The sequence below is a fragment of the Charadrius vociferus genome, unplaced genomic scaffold (assembly GCF_000708025.1).
Source record: "Charadrius vociferus isolate BGI_N301 unplaced genomic scaffold, ASM70802v2 scaffold90, whole genome shotgun sequence".
NCBI lineage: Eukaryota > Metazoa > Chordata > Aves > Charadriiformes > Charadriidae > Charadrius > Charadrius vociferus.
In genome coordinates, this window is record NW_009647222.1 from 3443750 (window position 1) to 3453517 (window position 9768).

A 9768-nucleotide genomic window follows, 5' to 3' on the forward strand; every position below is an offset into this window, starting at 1 on the left:
TGAGACTTCTAATTTAGGGAAAGGCTGTATTTTAAGAAGTATATTTGTTTAGTTTTCCTTGTGTAGTCTTCATTAAAAATTATGTGGGAAAGCCATTTTCTTCTTCATTCTGCCAAAAGGTAACATACCGAGAAAAAGAATCAAATCCTTCTCTCAAGAATGCCCAAGAGGTCCCAGTGGAGAGTACAGACAGGACCTCTGCTACAAAAAGCTTTCTTTTCTCTGCTTGTCCTATGAAAGACTGCTGTAGGCATTTCTCCCTGAGTCCTACTTTTTTCCCAGTGTAATTTTTTTCTCTCTCTTTCTCCAATTCAACCAGAGTGTGGCTAATGCACAGAACTGACAGGAAGCAAAACTTCCATAGCTTTTTTCACGGTACCTAAGCAAGTGCAAGTACAAGAAAGTGGAAAACACGGACATAGTTGAGTGAGTCCACTGAAAGACCATGAAGATGATCAGGGGACTGAAGCATCTCACATATGGGCAGAGCGTGAGAGAGTTGGGACTGTTCAGCCTGGAGAAGAGAAGGCTTAAGGGGATCTTACTAATATATATAAATACCTGAAGGGAGGGTGCAAAGAGGATGGAGCCAGGCTCTTTTCAGGACAAGAGGCAATGGGCACAAACTAAAACACAGGGAACTCGATTTAAACAGAAGTAAAAACTTCTGGGGTTGTCAAACACCGGAGGAGGTTGCCCAGAGGGGCTGTGGAGTCTCCATCCTTGGAGATATTCAAAACCCGACTGGAAAAACAGCGCTAAGCACCTGCTGTAGGCGACTTTGCTTTGAGTAGGTGGAGTGGACTAGACAATTGCCAGAGGCCCCTTCCAACTTCAATCATTCTGTGATTCTGAGGACAACAGTATAATACTTAGCAAAGCAGAATCTAGCAAGAAGATGATAGAGGAAAAAAAAATAGTTTCTTGCCCAGCTTCTGGGTATGCCCCCTATGAGTGAGAAAGGTCTGATAATTTACTTTTATAATTCTTTTTTCAGGGAGATGGTTTTAAATTTGCTGATCCTCAAACCTTTGCTATAAATCAGAATTATTTTGGCATGATTACCCTGTTCCTTCAAACCGCACATGTTTTACTTTGGGGATTTTGTTCAAACATATATAATTATCTATGCTAAGCAGTTTTTCATATGTTCTAAGGCTTTTGTCTTATTGCACCTAGTTGACGGTTTTATAATTCAGGAGTAATTGAATTGCAATTATTTTTCATGATGCATGGTGTGGTTTTATATCACGTTGTTGGCAGATATTCTTTATGATGTCATTTGGTCTAATGGGAAAATTAGAAGTAGCTCTATCATATGGAAAGATGTTTTTTTTGTGTCATGTTATAGTTTGTAGATGGCATTCAGGATATTTTCATTTGACATATAGATTTTTAGGTAGAGACTGAAATGAGATTCTAAAGCAGGGTTCACAGTTGAGACAATATTATCTGTACATCCAAGACGATTTCAACTATTCTCCCGTAGTGACAGTTCATTTATATTCAAGTCCATTTAGTAGACTGTGGTTAGTATTCTAAAATATATATATAAGTACTATGTGATGGCAGAGTTTCTGCTCTACATTCATTCCTGATCCAATGTAACTGGTTTCAGAGAAGCCAGGAAAAGATGTCAGCATCTTTTTTAGAAGCAAATATTCATCAGAACAGGGGATTGACAGTAGATCTCCCACCTCACTGAAGAGCTTTCCAACCACTGCAGTGCCCAGATAGTCCCTTAATCTCTCCTGCTGGAGCTGTATCACATTGTATAAAGCTTTATGAACTGTAGGAAAGCTGACTTTGTAACCTAAAGATTAGGGCTGCTCTCCTGGAATTTGGGGAGAGGCAAATTCAAGGCTCTGTGTCAATGAATAGTTAATTATGTCTGCAAAATAGGTAGTCCTCAACAGACAGGAGTGAGAAAGCACTATCTGAGAAAAGCACAGTTTGGCACACTGGATGTAGCAGAATGGTGGAAAATGAGAGCTGAATGTTAGAACCAGCACAGCATCCTTTTACAAAGGGAAAAGAAATACTTTAAAGTTTTTGGATTTGTCCACAAAATAATATTTGGAATCTCACAAATTTTCATAGGATGGGTCAATGATCACATGAAACCCAAATCATCTGTCCATATAAAATTCTCATGAACAGATGATTGCAGTTGATAACAGAAAGTTTCAGATGGCCATCTTGAAACCTTTTTTATTTCCTTCACCTGTTCATACACATTTCCGCCTTAGGAAAGAATGTAACATAACTTTATTTACTCAGCTGCAAACTGAAATGTCCACATGCTGAAAACTGTATGAATTACCACAGACCCTGTCTAAAGTACCTTGTGTGGCTTGATTGAGGGAGAAACTGGCAGAACTGAAAGTGCTTCTCCTTGTAATAGCCAATATGTTCACACTAAAATTAGTTTTTAATGAAGTTTCCGGTCTTTATGAAACGTGTCAGCACTGCCAGCAGGTCGAGGGAGGTGATCTGGCACTGCTTGGCATTGATGAGAGGATGTCTGGAGTACCAGATACAATGTCCTCTATTGTCAGCAATTTGCCCAAAATGAGTGAAACTGAAGTGACACTTCTAATCTGAGAGTACGTACAGTAGAACTGTTTCAAAATTCACTCTTATTCTTGCAGTAAAGACAGGTGGGTTGGAATTTTGTACCAGGCATGATCCAAAAAGATTTTTTTTGCTAAGTGTTTCAGGATATATCTTCTAGACATGGATCTGAACTGAAACCATGAGTCTGAACAGGTCTGGGCGCGTTTGGATCCTGATGTGATCTCCCAAGCACAGGCATTGCTTTAAGCTTTCTCTTATGTTGGACATTTAATGGGGAAGCCACAAGTTACTTCTTTTTTTCTCTGGCACACAACTACATTAGGACCACTATGTCACCTCCATTTAACTGTTGTAATGACCTTTGCCTGGTATCCCAGTACACTGAATTGGCAATATACAAGTAGTACAAAATGCTACTGCTAGGAGTTAATCCAGCATAAGGAAGTGCAAATATGTAGCTGCACTTGTGCTTTTAATTATGGAAATAAGAAACCAAAGGTCTTTTAGGAAACTACAGACAATACAATTCAGGTTGAGCCCTTACTTTATTTTCTCCAGTCAGTGGAAACTTTTGTGAAGAAAAATGAGCCTGAATAAGAATTCTCGATCTAAAACCCCTGGGAATGAGGCTTATCCCTAATTTGAAGGAGGCAGGTCATTAGGAGTTTCCCTACTTGCTAAGGAGGATTGTATCATTTTAATTCCATGTGTTTAGATGTAGACGTATAGGCATCCTAATAATCAGCCTTCTTTCTGCTTGTCTTCTCCCTGTATGGCATAGCGAGACCATAAAAGAGACTAAAGGCCACCCTTATGATATGGCTGTTTGAAGCATGTTCTGCAGACATACATGTACACATTTTGTTCCAATCAGCTCTTCTGAACTCTGATTTTCAAATGCAGATGACAAACAGTCGATATTTTGGTGATAATTCTGGGGAATTCCATGCATGGCTTCTGAAAGCATAGGCTGCGTGCAGCAGCAGGTCACATAAACCGCCTTCTTTAGTTTTCAAGGAAGTCAGCCGGTGCTCGGGATAGCAGAGAAATTTTAGGCAGTGGTACTGGCCATAAAGTCTCCAGCTTCTCTTCCGTGTTCCTTTTCCCAGTACCCTTGTACCAGAGTTTGAGAAAGGGGCTGCACAGAGGCTTAGCTCTCACCATACCTGCCTCTAGGATTTTTACAGCCGCCAAATGTTAGTCCAGTAGCACACAGGAACCTTAGCAAAGGGCGGAATCCTTGGTCCAGATATGAGTCTCAGTGCAAGAACAGTTTGCCTTATCAGAAGTGCTCTGCACCTCCAGTCTTCACACCAATCCACAAAAGCTATGGCTGCCTGGTGCCTAAGGAAAGGCATGGGATGTACTCAGACACCAAGCTTCTGGTGCCGAGACCTCCAGATTTCAACACAACCTAACTCCTCAGCTGATTGCTTATGAGTTCACTAATGCTGTACTGAAATACTGTCACTGAATCCATCTACTACTTTCTTCCTACAGTCTTTCGAAGAGATGCAATGGAGAGGTTAAGTACACTGTACATAGGCAAAAAGAGAAGGAACCCTTGCATTTGCTCATTTTCTCTCTGGCTTTCTTTAGCTGGAGTAAAACACAGCATTCAACCACTGTATAGCTTATAATAAAGTACCCCGAGTTGCCTTTAAATATGATCAGGCAGCATGTGTGCTATGTATTTATTACTGGAGACGAGAGAGTCTAGTGTCTGTTACATGCTTTAAGTGGTTTGGCTATCATTTCAAACAAAGCATGCTTTTTTATTAAGCACAGTTCAGCTCCTTGCTTTAAAACCACTGATACTTAGGAAAAAGGAGAGGGATTCCAGATACCAACTTAGTTGAGAGTGAAATCAGTATGTTGCTATAAAAAAAAAAAAAAAGATTTCTGAGAACGTGGTGAAGGAATCATCATTGCAGAAACATGATTTTAAAGGCCCGCTGACACTCTCAGGAGAGGGTGCTCAGCTCCATCAGGAAGGTGCTTTTGAAAATCAATAGACATTATGAAATTCAGAGGGTGTTCAATGGCTTGCACTGATGATGTGTGAGAGTAAGGAAATATATTTTGTTAACATGTAAGTGTGGGCAGCATCTATATTTAATTTTCTAGATGTCTTGCCATTGAACATGGCAGGTGAAAAAAAAATAGTAATTAACTTCAACTTAAACACAGTGGATTGACTTTTTTCAACTTCAGTTACTGTTTAACCTGACTGATTTTGACTGAAACAGATTAAAGAAGGCTCACATAATCCTTTCAACTGATGGAATCGGTGGGTGCTGTGATGTCTGTCCCAGGGTAGTGATGTCTTCAGCTGCAAAGGTTTATGAAGGGAACGTCTGCCCATGCCTCAAAGGCTGAGATCAATACATCGTGTAACTTTATAGCCGGCTGTACTTCTGGGTCTCTGCTATTTGATGACTTGAATACACTTTTTCCCTGATTACTTATGGCAGTTTAAAGACAACACTGAATTTCCAAAAGTATAGTTACTCCCACCTAAATTCCAGTCTAAGAGGTAGCTCCAAATTTGTATTTGGAAATACGGTCTTCAATTCCTGCTTAAAAAATGTATTACAACCATCAATGGCTGTTACACCTGCTATTCAGCTCTGGCGCAGAATGCTTGTCATGTTCAATATAAGAACCGCCGGCAATATCTGTCTGTGCAGTCTTCAAAGCATGGAAGCAATTTAAGAGAATGCATACCAGAATAATTATTATTAACTTTGTTTATATTTGATACATCTTTAAGATTAGGAGTTGTCGGGTTTTAAACACTGGACTTTAAATTTCACTTTTAATTCCTGGTGTGTGAATTTCAGTATAGAAATATAATTGATTACATGGATTACATGGTATTTAAAAATAATCCTCCCCCATTTTGAGAAACGCAACGTACTACATTTTGAAAAATTCATTTTTCAGAGAGGTGTGCTTGAATGTGCGATTCCAAAACAATATAATCAGACCAAATAGCTTTATCAAAGATAGCAATTCAAAGCTTTTAGTGCAAATGCATCACAAATGCTTACGCTTAGAAATTCTCTTTGTAAGACCGTGTTTACAGACTCTGCCACAATAGGTAAAAGAACAAAAATATCTTTGATGATTTAGCAGAGAAAAGGGTAGTACTGAAAAAGAGATGAGAAAGAATGGGATGCGAGACACTATTGAAAAATAATTGATACTGTTACAGGAAGAAAGGCTAAACTCAAAAAGAAAGACAGAGAGGGAATAATAATGAAATAAATTTGGTATTAGGTGTTCAGATTTTACAATTAGATACATAAGCATTTGTACATCAGTAAAGTTTTGTCACATTCATGCTACACAGTGACCTAAAACCACATTTGCGTTTCTCAGCTTTCCTTCCTATTGCTTTCTCCTTGACAGACTTTTGAAGATCTTAGATGTGAAATCTCTTAGTGAGATGTACATCAAGTAATTATACTTGTGGCAGAAGAGATGAAGGTGGAGGAATGCAAACCAGGTTTTGGTTATCACACCAGGATCTGACAGGAAAAGAAAAGCAAGGGGACACCCTAATTTCCTCAGCCAGTTCCTTTGGCTGAGTTGGAATGCTGAAGGAGAAGACCACGTGCCAAGTGATGCACAAGGGGACCACACGGGCTACACCATTTAACGACGATACAGCCATATCACCAAAATGCTTGCCTTGCTCCATGTGTAACAGTGAGCATGAATCTTGGAGGAAAGACCTCAGGTTGTAACAGAAAAAAGTCTGGAAGTGGCCTAAGAAATCAGTCTGCACATGGGAAAAGGAACCAATACCTCAGCACCTTGCAGAGTTTTAGTAAAGATTATATTTAGTTTTTACTACCATGGTATCTCTTTACCTGCTATACACTGTTCCTTCCATCCCCTTTTCCAAAAAAAACACCACAAACTTACTTGACAGAACAGTAAGACTTTAAGACAAGTACTTTTAAAATAGTAAGTGTTCAACTTGGTGGAGCTGTGCAAATCTGTTCAGGTTTGTTTTTTTTTTTCCTCCTAAATTGTGAATAGCCTTTAATTAATTTTTTTTTTTTTTTTTTTTAATAATCTCAAAGCACAAGATGGACTTACTCTGGGGATAATTGCCATGAAATGAGAGTTTCTGTAAAACACAGCTTTACTTTTTGCAGTGTATGGAAAGTGTGGAGTGGATGAAGTAAATGTTCAGACTATGACTAACCCCAAGTACTAAGCTAAGGAAATCAGGTTGGCTTCCATCTTTTCCTTCCAGTCTCCACCTTTTCTCTTTTGCTAGAATTTCTGCCCCGTCCTCTCCATTTCTCCGCCCTGCTGCTATTTTTACTTATCTCCAATTTAACCTGGCCTTTATTTACTTTTTTCTATCCCTGCACACTCTTATTATTTCTCTGCAGAGAGCAGCAGGAACTGAAATTTCTGTATCATTATTCCTCTTCAGCTTGTTCCCAGACTCCTTTTTGTTACCACCACCTTTTTCTTCATTCTCCTTTTCTACAGTTTTGCTGCCTTTTCTTTGAGGGGGATGGAAAGGTAAAGGAAGATGTAAGAAAACCCAGAAGCTGGTGGGAATTTATTTTCTTAGAATATGCCAGTTCTTTAAAAATTGAACAATTACACTATATGGATCCAGATTAACAAAAATCCAGCAGATTCACGCCTGTCAGCCTAGACTTGTGCGAAACTTGCCTGCCTTGCTGTCCACCACTCCCATGGCGGCCTGCTGCCTGGACTGCCTTCAAGTCAGGAGTGACAGATGCTCCAGAGCCTACGTCTCTTTAACCATCTACCAGGGCTGGGGTCCTCAGGCCAACAGCTGGAACTCACCAGCAAGGATGTTTCCATTGGTGAGAACTTAAAAATGTTTGGATGTTCTTCCAAAGCTGCCACAAAACCAATTTTTGAAACACTGACTAACTCCATGAAGTTGAATTACTTTTTTTTTTTTAGCCCTCCGCCCACCGCAGGCTGCCTAGGGGCTAGCTGGGACAGTTGGGAAATGATGTTTTCCTCCTCTGTGTTCCAGTGGCCACAGCCCCAGTAGCTTCTGGTGGCTAGAAGCACTAAAGCCAGAAAAGCCGTATGCAGTTGCTGTCTGCAGTCTGGCGCATGCTTAGGAGCAGGGAGGGGATGGAGTATGCTCTGAGCAAAGGGAATCTTCTGTGAAGCCTGGTACTACAAATCCAGCAATACATACAAACTGAGATTTCAGAGGAATATGCACTTACTAAATACAGACAGATATTTAGCATATTTGGCAAGTGTTTCAAGGAATGAGGAAGCCATCTTTGGTTCCAGTTCCTTTCCATAATTTCAAGTTCATGTTCCACGTAAGACTTGCAATGAGTTTATGTCTCCCAGATTACCATACCTCACGACATCAAAATAAACACTGCATTCAGATTGGATTTTACATTTACTTATTGTTGATAGAGCACATAATTTGGTCTGGCTCTTTCCAAGAGAAAAGAATCAGGCTCCCTGCATAAAAAAAATGTAAGGAAGAAGTTTAATATGATTGCAACTAACTGTTAATATTCAGGTAGCTGACAAAAGAAAAAACAGCATAGTCATATATTCCCACTGCAGAGATGTTACATTTGTAAAATAATCTCCAACACTGCGCTTGCAGCTCATGTTTGTTGGCGTACTCCAGAGGAATGTGTTCTAATCATCCAAAGAAGTTTACAGTGTTGTGTTGAGTTGACACCAGTTGAAATCGGGTCAGCAAGCAGTAAATCCATCATGAACACAGCTGTATAGCACTTGTATGTGCTGTGCAAGTGGCCGCTGCTTCCAGTTTGGTGATGAAACCACCATACACATTTTTCACAGCTAAAGATTTTGGCAGTCACACAAGCATGTTTTTATGGGGTTGTGAAATCCTGAGCAGATCTAAGTTTGAACCTTAAGTTTTAAAACTTCTTTCTTTTCATAGTTCGCAGTGTGTTTCACCTCTGGATTTTGCAGGTAATACCCAGTAGCTGTGGCAGAGTTTGCCCTTCTCTGTGAGAGAAATGGAATCTATCAACTAAGAGAAGGTAGGATTTCAAGTCTTTGACATTGAATAAGGGAAGAGTAAAAGTCAGGTTTCAGAATATGTGTACAAAAGTATCCATTAACATATTCACTATGATATATAGTAGCGTGTTTAAAATGCATCTTATCAGAACACCAACTGTTTTTCAACAACTTATTTGTGAATTTTTAAGTGTGAATGCATATCCAGAGGCTCAACCTGATAGTCTTCAAGAGTCTCAATTTTCACAGGATGTCTCTAACTAGTCACTTTTGAAAACATTGCCTGCTGCTAATTAAGTCTGGCACGTTTCTGTCAGATAGGCAGGGAATGTTATTTGCCACACAAGAGATGGGTCAGAAAATTTGTGGCCCCCTTGCAAATCAACAGCAGGGCCAAATATAGAAATGAAGAATCCTAAATAAGATCAAAGGGGAGACTAAGATCCTAAATAATTAATCTATTTACATAGGGATGAAATAAAAGCCATTCCAAATTTAACATGGGAGGGGAAAAAAGTGCCTTTTCAAAATATCAACCAGTGTGACAATCAGATCACGGGCTTGATGTGTGGGGCACACTGTTTAAAGGCTTTCGCTCACTAGCACTGAGCATTATGTTAATGTCTGCCTTGTTGGGAGAATAACTTCTGTCCTGAACCCACAGAATTTTTCCAGGCAGCCGTCCTCTAAATTGCTCAGCCTTGCAAAAAGGCAATTAATTTAAGTGAATCTGATTTTTCCAAAATCAGGTATTAAAATAAGCCTTACCCAGCTGTAATCTTTATTGGATCCCTTGTCAAGAATTGTTTTCCACTACGCATTTGAAATCAGAAAACAAATACTATACTCCAAGCGTTGCAAGTTATTTAGCAATTTTTTACAATGGCACAGACTTCTATGTGTTTCTCAGGAGCAGCTTCATAACATGGTGACACTGTGACTTCTGATAGTTAACAAACATAAAATGTTCTTATTCTGCACAAGAGATGGATCGGAGAAATTCTTCTGTGCTCAGTGGGTAAGGCTGCTGATGCCACTGCCAGAAACCTTATATTTTCTTGTCTCAGTGAAATGGTTTTGCCACACTCTTGTCACCGTTAATGATATTTAATACAGCCCATAATGCGTTACCATTATCCTTGGCCACAGGAAAAT